Raw genomic sequence first — 16,113 nt, forward strand, 5'->3', positions numbered from 1 at the left:
TTTTTTGTAGATGAAGTTTTATTGAAATCAAGAGTAGGCCAAAAAAAAAAAGGAATTACTACATATATTTTCTTTATTATATTCTTTGTGGAATATGTTCTGGCGAAATAGAAGGCATTACGGAAATCATTTAACTGAGGACGAAATTCTCTTCTGCACAAAACTCTCATTGATGTCAGTGGGAGTTCTGTGAATGGAACAAATGTTGAACTTGACCCTGTAATGTTTAAACTGCAGTCCTCCCTGTTCTTGGCAGAGCCTGGCTTCCCACTGAAAGGCGCTCTAGTCTGTGCAGGGATTACACAGCGGGTTAATAGTCTAGTTTTTTGCTTCTTTTGGACCAGCAGATGAAACACATAATACTTTCTTTTAGGGCTATTAAATACTTTTAAACACAAAAGACTTTAAATGAGGTGGTATAAGAAGCTAAAAGGTAGAGTTTGTGGATGGAAATTTTTGTTGGTAATGATTTTAAAACTATCCTCTCTACTAGTGGCTCAGAAGCATCAATGAGTCATGTATATGTTAAAGGGAAAGAGAACACCAAGATGTTAGACACCACTTAGCATTTCGGTATTGATGCCATGCTTATTTTATTTTTGTTATATTCCATTAGACATCTGTGAGGAATGATTATCAGCAAGATTCCAGTGCAGATGGTTTTTGGTACACCGAGATGGAGTGATTATAAATGAGGCTAAGAGAAAACACAGTATCATCACTTCAGGGTAAACTTCTAGTAACAAAATGGAATAGGTTATTTTTTTATTCTGTCCCACAAGTAAAGAACACGTGACTCTAGTTATGGATCTTGCACAATCATTTACTGCTGCTATACAAAAATGAGTATTATGTTTTGGAGAAAAGCTTTTGAAATGACCTAGTCTCTAGAGTTACACTCAGGCACTTGAATAACACCATTATTAAGGTCTTATTTTTAGTTGTCTGCACTTGATGGGATATTTTCCTCTTATTTTGTATGCTTTTCAACAATGTCTACATGTTGCCTTTAAATAGAGAGAGGGGAAAAAAAAGAGAAGAAAATAAAGGGAGCAGAGGGAGAGGAAGATGAAGAAACAGGAAGTATTTTGAGATGAAATTAAAGTTGCTTTGTTTTTATTCAGCAGAAGGTTGTGAATTATGAAAAAAAAAAAATCCCCAATGACTAAAAGTGAAAATGTTGTCTTATATAAGATGTGAAAAATCTACTGGTACAGGAATTAATAGTAGTTACAAGACTGCATAGAATTTAATGATTAGCATTTAACCCTTTAGTCTCAAACTGCTGGGTTCATATTCCAGCTCTACAACTTCCTACCTAGCCTCCTAATCTTGTTCAGGTTTCCTGTTAATTGGGGTCATAATTTATTACTCTGAAGAAGTATTGACGAAGAAGAGGGAGTGGAGAGCTTGGGAGTTTGGGGAAGCCAGGCTGTGCTGTTGGGATCAGCTGTGGAAGTCATATATAGTCACCCCTTGGTATCCATGGGGGGATTAGTTGCAGTATCCCCCGCAGATACCAAAATCCACAGATGCTCAAGCCCCTTATGTAAAATGGCAGCGGACAGTTGGTCCTCCTTATCTGTGGATGCGTGACCACAAAGGACTGACTGTATTTGTTACCAAGGTAGCTGAGAAGGACACTTGGGAGCCATGAGGCTCTGGGTGTCCCAAGGCAGTTTCCAGGCACTCCTGGGTTCCACTACTTTTCTATCCAAGAAGCTCCTGGTACAGCAGGACCCCCTTTCCTGGGGATATCAGACTCACTCAGAAACTGAATGGTCACTAGCAATTTTTGTTCTTTTTTTAAACTAATTCGGGACTGTTGATGGATAGAAAGAGAGAGGGAGATTATAGACTGCTTTAGTTTATCCACACTCCACTAACTGTTGATTTTTTTTTTTAACTTTCCCCCCAAAATCTTTCCCCCCAAAATCTGATTTTGTGGCTTTTAGGAGAGTTTAAGCTTAATTTGTTTTTTCTCTACTTGTTCTTTTTAGTAATTTGAAACTCTCATTTTCCTTCTACCTTAATCTGTTCTGTTTCCTACAAATTTATTTTTAATCTTTTTTTTTTTTTTTCTTTTAGCCATTTCTAGGGCCGCTTCTGCGGCATATGGAGGTTCCCAGGCTAGGGGCCTAATCAGAATTGTAGCTGCTGGCCTACACCGGAGCCATAGCAACACGGGATCTGAGCTGTGTCTGCGACCCACGCCACAGCTCACGGCAACACCAGATCCTTAACCCACTGAGCAAGGCCAGGGATTGAACCTGCAGCTTCACAATTCCTAGTTGGATTCATTAACCACTGTGCCACGATGGGAACTCCCCCACCACCACCCCTTTTTAAAAAAATTTTTATTTTACGGCCGCATCCATGGCATACGGAAGTTCCCAGGCCAGGGATCTAACCTGCACCATAGCAGCGACCTGAGCCACAGTGACAATGCCAGATCCTTAACCCGCTGAGCCACTGAGAACTCCTGTGTTAGTCTTTTTTAATAAATTGTTTTAAGCCTACTTTTTTTTGACTCTTACTTGATCCCATGTTTTTTCCCCTATTGCTTATCTTTATAATAGTTGGCAGGAAGCAAGTCCAAGGAATGTGAAGGGTTGAGAGAGAGTTCACCTTATAGAGGCAGAAGGAGAGGTTTCCTTTCCCTCCTCACTCCTGTGGCTAGTCCTGCACTTGCCTCCTTAGATTCTTCGCAGGATTTTCCAGTCCCAACAGAACCCTACTCCATCAACCTGAGGGAATTTGGGAGTTGATTCCCTTCAGGGCCTTTAACTCATTACACAAATAGCACTTGAAAAAAATTTTTTTTAAATTGAAGTCTAGTTGTTTACAATGTTGTGTTAATTTCAGGTGAACAGCAAAGTGATTCCTGTGTATCTGAATCTGTCCTCTTGACTCCCAGCCAAGTGATCTTTCCAAATGGCCATCTTTCCCAGAGGTTGTTCCTAAAGACTGCTAACAGTTAAGGAGAAAAGTCATGAACCCTTCCCATGAAAAAGATGCAGACATCAGCATTAATTCTCCAAGCGTGAGTAAATTTTGCAAGAAAAAAAATTTCAACCATTTCCTTCTTGTATATATATATATATATTTCCTTCATACACACACACATAAGAACATATGTATTTGGTTTCAGATTATTTCCCATTATAGTTTATTATAAGCTATTGAGTATATTTCCCTGTGCTATGTAGTTAAGTCCTTGTCAATTTTATATATAGCAGTGTATCTGTTAATCCCAAACTCCCAATTTATCACCCTCTACCCCAGTTAGCACTTTTGATTTGCTAGAACAATTTGATACCATTTCATTACGTTCAGCCCTTATTTGAGGAAACTAGAACCTTAAAATCTATGGTTACCAAAATGTATAATTTTTTCATACAATGATTTTTATTTTTTCCATTATAACTGGTTTACAGTGTACTGTCAATTTTCTACTATACAGCAAGGTGACCCCGTTACCCATACATGTATACATATGTTTTTTTCTCATATTATGCTCCATCATAAGTGACTAGAAATAGTTCTCAGTGCTACACAGCAAGATCTCACTGCTTCTCCATTCCAAAGGCAATAGTTTGCATCTATTAACCCCAAATTCCCAGTCCATTCCACTCCTTCCCCGTCCCCCTTGGCAACCACAAGTCTGTTCTCCATGTGCATCATTTGCTTTTCTGTGGAAAGGTTCATTTGGGCCGTATATTAGATTTCAGATATAAGTAATATCGTATGGTATTTGCCTTTCTCTTTCTGACTTAGTATGAGAGTGTCTAGTTCCATCCATGTTGCTGCAAATGGCATTATTTTGTTCTTTTTTGTGGCTGAGTAGTATTCCATTGTGTATATATACCACATCTTCTTAATCCATTCATCTGTCAAGATGGACATTTAGGTTGTTTCCATGTCTTGGCTGTTGTGAATAGTGCTGCAGTGAACATGCCGGTGCATGTGTCTTTTTCAAAGAAAGTTTTGTCCAGATATACAAAGTATATCATTTTTGCAATTTGGCAAACTGTGGTGGATACATATCCAGAAGCCTGGCGGTCTGGCTTGGGGAATATGCCCAAAGAGAGGCTCACTAGTGTGTGGCCAGGCCTGACCCTTTGGAAAGCAGTGCCAGAAAGATTGTGTCTAGTTTCTAGGGCCGTGTTTTAGTAAGTTTAATTCCAATTTACTTGTCATCAGATTGGCTCACTTCCCTTTCTGTTGAGGGCATAGGAACACCCTTTCGGTTACCCCACTAGAGTTCCTTTGATCACCGAGATTGCTGAAAAGGATTTATCACCCCAGCTACAACAACAACAGCAAAAACTGACTAGAGTTTCAGAAATCCAGGTTTTTTGTTTGTTTTTTTAGTGCCACATGCTTGGCATATGGAGGTTCCCAGGCTAGAGGTTCAATCGGAGCTACATCCATCGGTCTACACCACGGCCACAGCAATGCAGGATCTGAGCTGCATCTGTGACCTACACCACAGCTCACCGTAACCCCAGATTCTTAACCCTCTGAATGAGGCCAGGGATTGAACCCACAACCACATGGTTCCTAGTCAGATTCGTTTCCGCTGTACCATGATGGGAACTCTTCCAGGTTTTTAAATGCGGCTGCTCCTTACCTTTCAAGGCCCTGGGATGTTTCAAATGTTTTTTGGCTCTTTGTATTTCGTATGTGTGTGTATTGCTGGTTTATATATTTTATGGATACTTTTATATTGGATGCTGACTTTGTAAGAGCTCTTTATATATCATGGATATTAACTATTGTTTCTTATATATGTTCTATTTTCTCTCAAAATGTTATTTGTCTTTTAACTTTGTTTATGGTGTCTTTTATCAATAGAAGTTTCAATAATTTAAGTAGTTATATCTATCAAACTCTTCTTTGTTTCTGGTTGCTCTGTGTTTGGATTGCTATGTAGTGGCAATGTGGTATATACAAATACCTACTAAACTGGAAGAGAATTGGGTTCTAATTATGGCTCTGCTACTGGTCTTTTAACCTAAGTTCTGTCACCTATAAAATGGAACTAGACTAGACAGCAGATGACTTCTATTCTAAGGTCTATTTCCTGCTTATTCAACCACTACTGAAAATTCTCAGATTCTAGAGTTTTAAAAGCTTATTTTCTGTAAGTAGGCCAAATATTTTTCCTGAAACTAACACTTCTAATTTGCCTAGCAACATTTTCATAGTGTAAGATCTAGCCAGTGTCTGAATTATCCAAAGGTCTGCATTTTTGGCACCTGAATTGTCTTGAATTTTTATATAAAATTTGATGAGTTATACCCATCTCCTCTTATAGGATAAAAACTTTTATAGAGAATAGACACCACATTTAATATATAAAGTATGCATACCATAGAGCCACTAAGCCAATGGATGTTAAATATGGCTTATGATACTTTATTGGTGATAATGATAAAATATATCACTACTAATGTAGGAGGAAAAAATGGCTTTTATTTATGTAGTGTTTATAGTATGCTTTCATGTGCATCATCTCATTTGGTGCCCACAATAAATGTATGAAGTAGATAATACAGAGCCTTATTTTCCATTTGCTAGATCGTGAACTATTGTACAGAGAGATTAAATGATTTTTTCCAAGGTCACCAGCTAGTAAATGCTAATATACCTGTGCCAAAAATTTTCGGAAAGATGACAATATTGACAAGAAAGAATTTATTAGTTAGGTTTCATTACTACAGAAGAAAATAGAAATATCAGTTATCTATGAAGTGGGATAACTAGAAATCAGGTAAATGAAATAAAATATCAAGAATGAAAAAGAAAAATTACATTTGAAAATTATAAAGTATTTAAGCTATTTCTTCTCTGTGTATTTATTTCTACATAAAAAGTACAAACCCTTTGGGAATAAATGATATTTCTATTAAGTTTGATATGCTATATAGCAGGAAATATGAAAAATATCTTAGAGAAAGTTTCATATAAGAAAACAAAAACCCTCAGAGGGAGTTTCCCAAGGTAGAAGGAAGAGAAATTCAGCATCTGTTTTAAGGAAAAAAATGGCAGAACAAATAAATTAAGAGTAATTAAAAACTAAGAGAACTAAAATACTCTATGACTGATATGTTGGTTAACATAAATTTAATGGCATAAAACAAAGGGGTTGGACTAGGGAAAAGAGAAGAGTGAGAAAACATTTTAAAACATGTTATTTAGGTCAGTATTTTTTAGATATTTGCAGTCACCAGAAAATAAAATTCTTTCCAAGGGAAGAAAGAATGAGTTAAAGTATATTCAAAATTATTTTAGAAAATCCATTTGAGAAATATCATTTTCCAAATACTGATTAAACAAGATTTAGGTGCAATTTATTTAGTATTCTGATTATGATATGGCCACCATCAACAAATAGAGATGAATTGCCTTTACTTTGAAATAGGAATGCTATGCTGCTTAACTAAAACAAACAAACAAAAAACAAACCAGGTTTTATGTAACAGTTGGCATTTTATTTTAATTTAATTTTATTTAATTTTATTTAATTTTAATTTTATTTTATTTTATTTATTTTATTTTATTTTTGTCTTTTTGCCTTTTCTTGAGCCGCTCCTGAGGCATATGGAGGTTCCCAGGCTAGGGGTCGAATCGGAGCTGTAGCCACCAGCCTACACCAGAGCCACAGCAATGCGGGATCCGAGCCACGTCTTCAACCCATACCACAGCTCACAGCAATGGCGGATCCTTAACCCACTGAGCAAGGCCAGGGATCAAACCCACAACCTCATGGTTCTTAGTCGGATTCGTTAAACCACTGTGCCACAATGGGAAATCCATCAGTTGGCATTTTAGAGCAGGGCATTTAGCCTCTTACTACTTTTCAAATTATGTGTAATGTATGTATTGGCTATTTCATAATATTTGATTTTAAGTAGTTTATTAAAACAAACTACTATAGGAAAAAATGTAAAGTTATATGTAGGCTTAAGTTAATAGAAATACAGCAGTTTGGGGATATTTAATAATATTTTATTAAATATTAAATAAACAATATTTACTGAAGGAAAATATTCTTAAGTGAAAGTCCACATTGAAGGGTAATAAGCAGCAGTATTTAATCTTTTCTTTTGTAGATTTAATACCGTTATGATTTAGAAAGAAATGTGCATGTGGTAATATGATTGAAACAGCTTATGATTCATCCCAAGGAAGATTTGAGAGGGGAAGTGGATCAGAAGATAGTAATAAAGTTGGAAATTATTAGGGTGATTATTTGCTGCAGTTAGTGCAGGGCAGTCCTGGTTTTACATTTCTTGTCCCTGTGTAATTATTATTAACATCTGCTTTCACTCTCAAAAGTGTTCTACCTTGGATGATATACAGTCACTTTAGAAATGGTGGAAGCATGGTACATATAATCAGTATTTCTTTTTTAATCAGTGTGTTTTATTTTTCATTTTTATTTTTTCCCTTTTAGGGCTGCACTCGAGGCACATGGAGATTTCCAGACTAGGGGTGAAACTGGAGTTGTAGCTGCCGGCCTATGCCACAGCTCATGTCAATGCCACACCCTTAACCCACTGAGCGAAGATGGGATCGAACCCACATCCTCATGGATTACTAGTTGGATTTGTTTCTGCTGCACCATGCCAGGAACTCCAATCAGAGTGTTTTAATTGCACTGCTAATAACAGATAACATTTTTGAGTCTGCTCAGCACTATGCTAAGCATTTTATGAGCCCTGTCCTCTCAATAATCTATGGGATAGTTAATATTTTAGTCCCCTGCCTAGAGATGAGGAAGCTCAAGTTCAAGTATATAGATATTCAAGAATTTGCCCAAGGTCACACAGTAGCTGTTTCTAATTCCAGCAGTGTTGTTTTAGAAGTCACAAAAATAATCACCATACACTATTTATTTTCATCATACTTTACAAAATTCATGACATCTAAAAGAAATTTAACTTTGATAGGCTACAAAATGTACAGGTTAGAAGAAAAATCACTGGCGTTCCCGTCATGGCGCAGCGGAAACGAATCCGACTAGGAACCAGGAGGTTGCGGGTTCAATCCCTGGCCTTGTTCAGTGGGTTAAGGATCTGGCATTGCCGTGAGCTGTGGTGTAGTTTGCAGACGCGGCTCGGATCTGGTGTTGCTGTGGCTGTAGGTGTACCAGCTGTAGGCTGGTAGCTACAGCTCCGATTAGATCTCTAGCCTGGGAAACTCCATATGCTGCGGGTGCGGCCCTAAAAAGACAAAAGACAAAAACAAAAAAAAAAAAAGAAAGAAAGAAAAAGAAAAAGAAAAATTATCAAGCATATACTAGAGTGGAAAACTTCAAAAATTTTAAAAAGATTTTCATAAATCGAGGCAGACTTCCCTGTGATTCATAAAATATTATTGAAAATATGTCTAAAAGGCAAAAATGTGCTATGGGAGAGATGTTTCTTTTCCCAGTGCGTTTTAAAATCCTTAATTTTAGTTCCTGTATGTACTGCCCATTTTGAGCCCAAGTATTCCTTTCCCACACACTTGCCACCCTAACTTCCTGCCCTATCAAGGAAAACAGGAAAGTTAATCTCTATTAAAAATACATGTTATAATGCATTTTGATCTAATTAATCTAATGCTTCTAGACTTTCCCCCCAAATCGAACTATTCTAGTTCAAAGATTAATTTTTCATCCAGCTGCTAAAACCCAAAACAGCTATATTTTATTTTAATTTTTGCTTTTTAGGGCCACACCCACAGCATATGGAGGTTCCCAGGCTAGGGGTCTAATTGAAGCTACAGCTGCCAGCCTACACCAGAGCCATGGCAACGCCAGATTCGAGCTGCATCTGCAGCCTACACAAGCGCTCACATGGGATCCTTGCTGAGCAAGGCCAGGGATTGAACCCTCAACTTTAGGATTCCTAATTAGATTCGTTTCTGCTGGGCCACAGTGGGAACTTGCCAAAGTGGTTTTTAGATAACCAATTCTTAACTAAGTGTTGAGAAAATGAGAACGGGACAAAAGAAGAATGAGCACCCTAAACTCTTCCTTGCCCTCTTAAGTTAACTGTCTCCATAATGCTTCTGAGCAGCAGCGGGGCAGGCATCGAGAAATGACAGGGGGACCCTTTTAAAAACAGTGGAGAGGCTCTCTGCTTTTTTCCCCCATGGCTGCTCTGTGCATTCCTTGGCATACTTAAGGCCTTAAAACTTTCCTTCAGTTTTGTGGCTTATCTCTAGTAGAACTTCCCAGCCTTTGGGAAGAGGAATCCCCAAGAAAGAATTATTTAGAGAATCACAATGGGAAAGATTAAGCTACACTATCTACACATGCTTACTAGCTTATTCTCTAAGGTGGTCCTGGCGTTCACTTAATCATTATAGAATCACAGATAGGCAGTCTTGTCTCAAGTGGGATTTTAGTTCTCCTTTTAATCATAATTGAAACATTAAGTCGATCATCAACTGTGGGAGAACTTTCAAAGGAAACTAATTTATAAAGCACAGTACAGGAATGTCTTGTATAAAAGGACAAATGGAAGATTTAGCTATATCTGTGTGTGCTGCTCATATGAGTTAGAACTAAGTAGTCAGCAATGAATAATAAAGATGAATCATTATTTCTGATTGAGTACTCTGATCATATAGCTGTTATTTCACCTTTCTGTATGAGCACAGATGTAGAATTCCTACTGAAGATACTTTACATAGGGGCTATTAAAGAAATATTTGTCAAAATAGGTAATATTGATAAATGTATCCTGGCTTCCATCAGCTTAAGGGCACTGTTTTAGGGCTCATCCTTACAGTATGAGTAAATAGGACTTACTTTACAGTCCAGTGAGGGGCGCATTTGTCTGTCCTCTGCTCTCTGTAGATTGTCCCAAAGAATGAAACCACATTTCCCTCGCCTACCTACTCAGCATCAGCATATGTTATCTCTATATTCCCTTCTCTTGAAAGCTGCTTTGGGGAAACAATCTGATGAATTGGTATAAATGACTAATAAGGATTAAAATATTACCTTTCCCAGGATTACGGCTTTGTGCTAGAGAAACAAACTACTCAAAGGGATTAAACTCTAGTGGCAAAATTTCAGGTGAATTGGAGGAAGGATTGTTGATTATAGGTACTTTTCTAGCCTAAATGGTAACTGGTCAGATAGGTCCCCAGTAGGAGTCTAAGTTTAAAAAATAAATAAATAAATAAATAAAGGCTAGAGCCAGGACAGATTCTAGCCCAGGGACTGGTGTGGTCCTATTTATTTAGGTTTGAGAGTGTGGCAGGGAAGTGGGTTAGGTTTACTTGAATCTACGATGCCACATTTAAAGAGGTCTTGAATCAACCGGAGACCAAATGCACCTTTAGAATCCCAGTATCCAACTGGTCAGGCTGGTGCGGAAGACTCTCCATCCTGGGATGCTTTAACAGGGTGACATTTTCAATTGAGAGCTACACCACGAGTTTGCTCAGACTCAAACCAGCTTTTGAAAGTGGAGTAAGAAATCTTTTTGCGATGGTTAAGAATAGGTTATACAATATGCTAATTTTTATATAATGGCCAAGATTCATATTCACATAAATAACTAGCTTGGCATTACTAGTATACCTGGCTGGTGTTTCTTTTCCTAACTTTCAGTTTAATGCTTTTACTTCCGATGCAGCACTGAATAAGCCTGAACATTTTGGTACCATCTGTGAACCTTCAACTTCTTCTGTAGGCTAAAGAACGGTGTTAATTCTAGCAGTTCTGAAGTGGCTGAAAGTTTCCACCTCGAGCAGAATATCTTAAATATCTGCAGTTATTTCAAATGTTTGTCACCAGTGTACGACTCACTTTGGTAAATAATTCTTTGATGTACTTTATCAACTCCTTCATTTGGTTGCAAGCCAAAAATCATCTGTAGGGCATACAGCTCTTTACTCAAAGTTGGTAATAAATAATTATCTCTGGAACACAGACGGAAGAACTGAAGCAATGACTTCAGGGGCACAGAGAGTAATTACCAGCATTGTACATGGTTAAGCATGGCAGAGCCTGGGGGCGGGGAATGGTTTGTTTCGTATCTATTGCGTTCTTTCTCCGGGTAAAACAAGGCCGGCTTGTCTGTTAACATGTTTAAAGCAGGAACTGCAAAAACTGTGCAATGTTGTGGTTGAGGCGTTTTATGCCATATGTGTTGACAGAATGCCTAAGCAGCTCTCTTCTCCGCAATAAACGCAAACCCTGCCAGGCTGAATCATTAGGGCCAGTGTAATTCAACAACTGCACCATCTAAACCGCTGGGGTTGAAAGCCTACGTTGCGTTCAGAGGGTATCCAATGTTGCCTCTAACAAAGACACTATCTTGAGGCAATTTCGCGGGCCATTTTCCCCCTCTCAGCGCCAGCTTTGTCTCAGCTGGTGAGGCTGAGACTTGGAGGAACCCCAGCTGCGTTTCTGCGAGAGCAAGCTCGGAGCAAAGGCCGGCGTGGGAAGCTCCGCCGTGCTACCGCAGTGGTTTCTTGCAAACTGAGCGTGCCATTAGAGGAAGTTGGAGTGCTGCAGTTGAAAGAGATACCTGCAGGCTTAAAATCGGGGTTGGACTTGAACCCTTCGCACCGATCACTGCTGTACAAAGAAACTCAATTGGCAGGAGTGGAGGAGGCCTAGGGACTCTCTTTCTTTTTTTTTTTTTTTTTTTTTTTTTTTTTTTTTTTTTTTTTTTGTCTTTGTCTTTTTGTTGTTGTTGTTGCTATTTCTTGGGCCGCTCCGCGGCATATGGAGGTTCCAGGCTAGGGTTGAATCGGAGCTGTAGCCACCGGCCTACGCCAGAGCCACAGCAACGCGGGATCCGAGCCGCGTCTGCAACCTACACCACAGCTCACGGCAACGCCGGATCGTTAACCCACTGAGCAAGGCAGGGACCGAACCCGCAACCTCATGGTTCCTAGTCGGATTCGTTAACCACTGCGCCACGACGGAAACTCCAAGGACTCTCTTCTTCCAGGCTGGGCGCAGGGCAGCCGGGATCGACTTCGCCCGCATCCCCACCTTGGGCGGCTGGGGAGCAGCACGCAGGCCTCCCGGGCCTGGGCCAGAGCTGGCCTCACGCCGGACCTAGCTCGCGAACCCCCGGCCGCCGGCCCCGCCTCCCGGGCCCCCAAGACTATCACCCCCCGCTGCCGCCGCCGCCCCCCGCCGCCACCGACGTCGGCCCGCACCGCCCCCGCGCGCGGTGACTGGCTCGCGCCGGCCTCCAGCCCGGCTGTTGGAGGTTGGGGCGAAGCGGGCGGGAGGCCGCCCCGCCCCCGCCGCGGAGCCGCCGCCGCGCGCAGCCTCTTCCCCCCTCGCCGCCGGGGCGGTGGCGCTGTTGCCTCCGCGGCCTGTGAGGCAGTAACTCCCCTCCGCCCCAGCCCCCTTCCTCCTCCTTTCTCTCCGCTCCCTCCCTCCCCTCCCCTCCCCTCCCCTCCCCGCCCCTCGCAGTCTCTCGCTCGAGTGAATGTGGCGCGGCGGCGCGGGACGCAGTCTCGGCCCCTGCCGCGGCCCCGCGAGCTTGTGAGGAGACGAAGCCGCCGCCTGCCCCCACCCCCTGCGCTTCCCGGGGGAGCCACCGCCGCCAGGGAAGAAGAACGAGGAGGGGAGCGAGGGGACGGTGGCGGGAAAACAGGAGGGGGAGGAGAAGAGGGCTCGAGGGCAGGGAAGGAAGGCGGGGAGGGACGTACGGAAGGACGGACAGCCCGACGGCCGGCCGGGGGAGGGGGCCGCCATCGAGCCTGCCCGGCCCCTCGGCTCGGGCTCCGGGCGGCCGCGGCTGCGGCCGCGCGGGCGAAGGGCGCGGCAGGCGCTACCGAGACAATAACCCCGCCGCCCGGCTCCGGGGGTGGCGGCGAGGAGGCGGCGGCGGCCTAGCGCGGCAGAGGCTCTCCCAGCGCCCCGGTGGCATCTTTGCCCCCGCGGGCCAGGTTCGCCTGCCGTCGGATATCGGGGCGCGCGGGTCGCCCGGAGTCCCAGGCTCTCGGCTGACGCCCCCTGCCCTCCCCCGCCCGACGCGCGTGGAGCTGGTTTTCCGGGTTCCCCTGGACCGAGCTGGATCCTGCTGCTCGCCAAGGCAGGAAGTGAGTTTCGCACGGTAATTCCGGGCGGTGTCACGAGTGAAAAGTTTTTTTTTCGACGGAGATCCTAGTTGGGGCTGGGAAACTCCTGCAAAACTCGAGACCAGGAAGCCAGCCCGCTTCCCAACCCCCACCGGAGCCACCTACTCTTCCTACTGCGGGAGGCCACTCCACATCCGCTCTCACCGGAGAGAGAAATTCGGCTGGATCCGAAGTGACTAATGAAGGGGAGGAAATCATGTCAGGCGAAGCCTTGAAAAAGCTGTCCTGAGACACTGCCCGACCGAAAGGTAATTTTCACCCAAAGTGTCTGCGAGTCACAAAGCTCCCCGGCCAGGAAAGAGAGGAAACTTTAGTGTTTTCCACTTTTTCTCAAGTTGCCCTAAATTCTCCCTCTCTCCTGTCGGACGGGGTAGTGATTTAGGTGCAAAGCAGTAGAACTGATTTTATTCTCCTTTCTACCATCTGGACCCTGGTCATTTTAGAAGAGGTTGTAAGAATGCGGTGGGACGAAAAGTTTTAAGCAATTCCGAGGAAAGAATGCCTTTGTTCAGCAGAAGGTCCAGAAATCTTAGTTTCCCGGAACATATACAATGTATGTTTTTGATTTATTAAGTTGCTGAACCTGACAACTTTTGTTTTGGATGAAAGTTAGGTCACTGCGGCGAGCAATCGGCTGCTGTTGAGATGGCTGCCACAGTATTTGTTTATACTGTTACCGATTATTTTGCTTTTGCATTTAAATGTATATGGAGTTATTTAGTTCCAACTCTTATGACTGTGTTTCATTGGGTTTTATAAACAAAAAACTCTTTGCCGTTCTTAGTCGTTTTTTCAGGTGGGTAATATATATGTCTTCAGTAACTTGTTCTTTTCGGACATTTATAACTTTATAATACTTGTTTGGTGTTGTCTACAAGCTACTGTCTACAAGATTTTTCTTGTAACTGACCTAGTAGGGAGAAAAAGTGTTACGGCTAAAGAGTGATGATTAAAAAGCAAACATGAATGCCTGTAAGTGGTTTGATTTGTTAGGACTTCTGTGCAATTCGGAACTGAATGTATAGGAAAGGAAGTAAAACGCTTAAAACAGTGTTCATGGGCATCACAGTGATTGTGATAAATAGCTGTGCTTTTTGGTTAGCACATTATTTACATTTTTTTGTTGTTGTTGGCCCAAATGTTTTGACCGGGTCTGCCACCTAATAAGTGATGAGTATCTGCTGTGGGGGCAGGGATTAAGTGAAGCACGGTGACATTCCACCAGTCAGTTATAAATATAAACACTTCTGAACCAGTCGGTAGTCTTTATAGATCAAACTAGTTTTGGTTGCTGCAGACACAGACGGTTTCTTCTGTGGTGTTTTTAATGAGTGTCTTTTTAAGTTTGGTTCCCCCCCCCCCGTGCTTTTTTGGTAAAGGGAGGTAAAAGATAAACTCTGCTCTTGAATAAATGTCAAATAAACGTGGTATTTTGTTTGTAGATATATCTTAAATGTAAATTAATATTTATTTGCCCTTGCCACCACAAGAAAAATGGTTGGCTTTCTTTAGTTCCAAAAAGAGACAAGGTAGGTTTTAAACAGTAGGTTCAAATAATTTCACAACTTTTTCTTTGTTACTTCAAATTAAGTATGTTTCAAAAAGGGGGTCTTTTAACTATTACTATATATTGTTTTGATTTTTTTTTTTCTTGGAGCTTAGTCTCTGGAGCTCCTTTTTAAAAACAATTTTGTAGTTTTTTAAATTGTTGGTAAGATTTTGTGAACCATCAAGTAATTCCTATTAAGTGAAAGTAGCTTTATCAAATAATTTAAAGTATGTAAGTGATCTACTTTATGATTTTAGAACTTAAAATTAGGCAACGAAAGAGGTTATTCTTGGGCATCTGAAAGAGGGGAACAAAATAAATGGCATTGAACTTCGGTTTCCTTATATGGTTTATACTTGGCTTCAGAGCAACAAAGCCTTAATAGAGCAAGTCTTTTATAGAGAATTATCACTTTGCGAAAGTGTTCCTTTCTCTGTGTTAGGAAATTTTACTTGAAAGAAGTATTATAGTCCTCAAAAATACCTATTTAAATGCCTGTTGTTAGATATAGCTCTTGATTTTTTTTCTTGAGGGAGCATAGTATGTATAGATGCAGACAACATGTTTTAAAAGATGTTCACCTTTGTAGTTGTCTTTGATTCCTTTTTCCCCTCAACAAGGCAAAATTTACTTTGAGGTTTATTTATTTTATTAGTTTAGCACTGGATTAACTTAATGAATTTTAGGTTTTATACTGTTGTCAAACTGTAAATATTTTTCAAAGTTTTGTTTAAAATTTGACAGTGGTTTGAAAATAAGTTTAAAAAATGGTCATAAAAATATTTTAAAATGGCTTCAAATTTTGGATATTTTTCTTAGTATTCTGTGGGTTTTTTAGATTAAATTCACAAATCTGGAGTACTTCCAAGGTGTTTGTAGAAAATGCGCACTTGATGGCCCTGTTTGTTAAAGGTACTGGGAGTTTTCAAAAGTGATAAACTTAATCTTTCAACTAATTAATTCAGATATTATGAAGTTTCCCTACTGTTTGTGAACAAATTATTGCCAACTTTTCATGTATAAAAAGCTTACAGAGGTTCCAATATGGGAACCAATTTTTTATTGCTTGTTTTTTCTTCATGAAGCAATAACTACAGTTAGAGACATTTGATGTGTATCATTGGTAAATGTCTAAAACTCAGGTATTTTAGAGATTTTGGTAGTGAGCTCATGGCAGTAAACAGTACCTCACTTTAAGAGACAAGAATTTCAGAAAATTAAGTGCATATTTATGCATTTATTTTAAATTATTGCCTGTAGATAAATATGGTAGTGATTATGAAGTATTTGGGATTCTGTAGGTTTTAGTGATGTTAGATAGGAAAGTATTTTTTTTTTTTTTTTTTTGTAATTTCTAGTTGTCTAGATTCTCTTTAAACAGACTTGGTGCTTGCATTTTTGATTCTTTTCCTTGCTCATCCATTTCTCCATCACATGCCTTGTTTTTC

The 16,113-nt window shown here is 40.7% G+C and overlaps 1 protein-coding gene and 1 long non-coding RNA gene across 24 annotated transcripts in view; both read left to right on the forward strand.

Moving 5' to 3' along the window:
- Window positions 1-3,111, forward strand: part of LOC110257247 — a 57,192-nt gene extending 54,081 nt beyond the window's left edge. Inside the window, exon 3 of the long non-coding RNA XR_002339609.1 lies at window positions 2,866-3,111. This is a non-coding gene — a long non-coding RNA (uncharacterized LOC110257247). The remainder of the gene's footprint in view (window positions 1-2,865) is intronic.
- Window positions 12,344-16,113, forward strand: part of ERBIN (erbb2 interacting protein) — a 118,248-nt gene continuing 114,478 nt past the window's right edge. For 12 of the 23 annotated variants that reach the window (XM_021076789.1, XM_021076795.1, XM_021076802.1 and 9 more), the window contains exon 1: window positions 13,227-13,364. The gene's annotated coding sequence lies outside the window, so the exon portion shown is untranslated. Of the gene's footprint in view, window positions 13,365-16,113 lie in introns of all 23 variants that reach the window. The other 11 variants (XM_021076797.1, XM_021076791.1, XM_021076801.1 and 8 more) reach the window with 6 other exon arrangements.

The sequence above is a fragment of the Sus scrofa genome, chromosome 16, assembly GCF_000003025.6.
Source record: "Sus scrofa isolate TJ Tabasco breed Duroc chromosome 16, Sscrofa11.1, whole genome shotgun sequence".
Taxonomy (NCBI): domain Eukaryota; kingdom Metazoa; phylum Chordata; class Mammalia; order Artiodactyla; family Suidae; genus Sus; species Sus scrofa.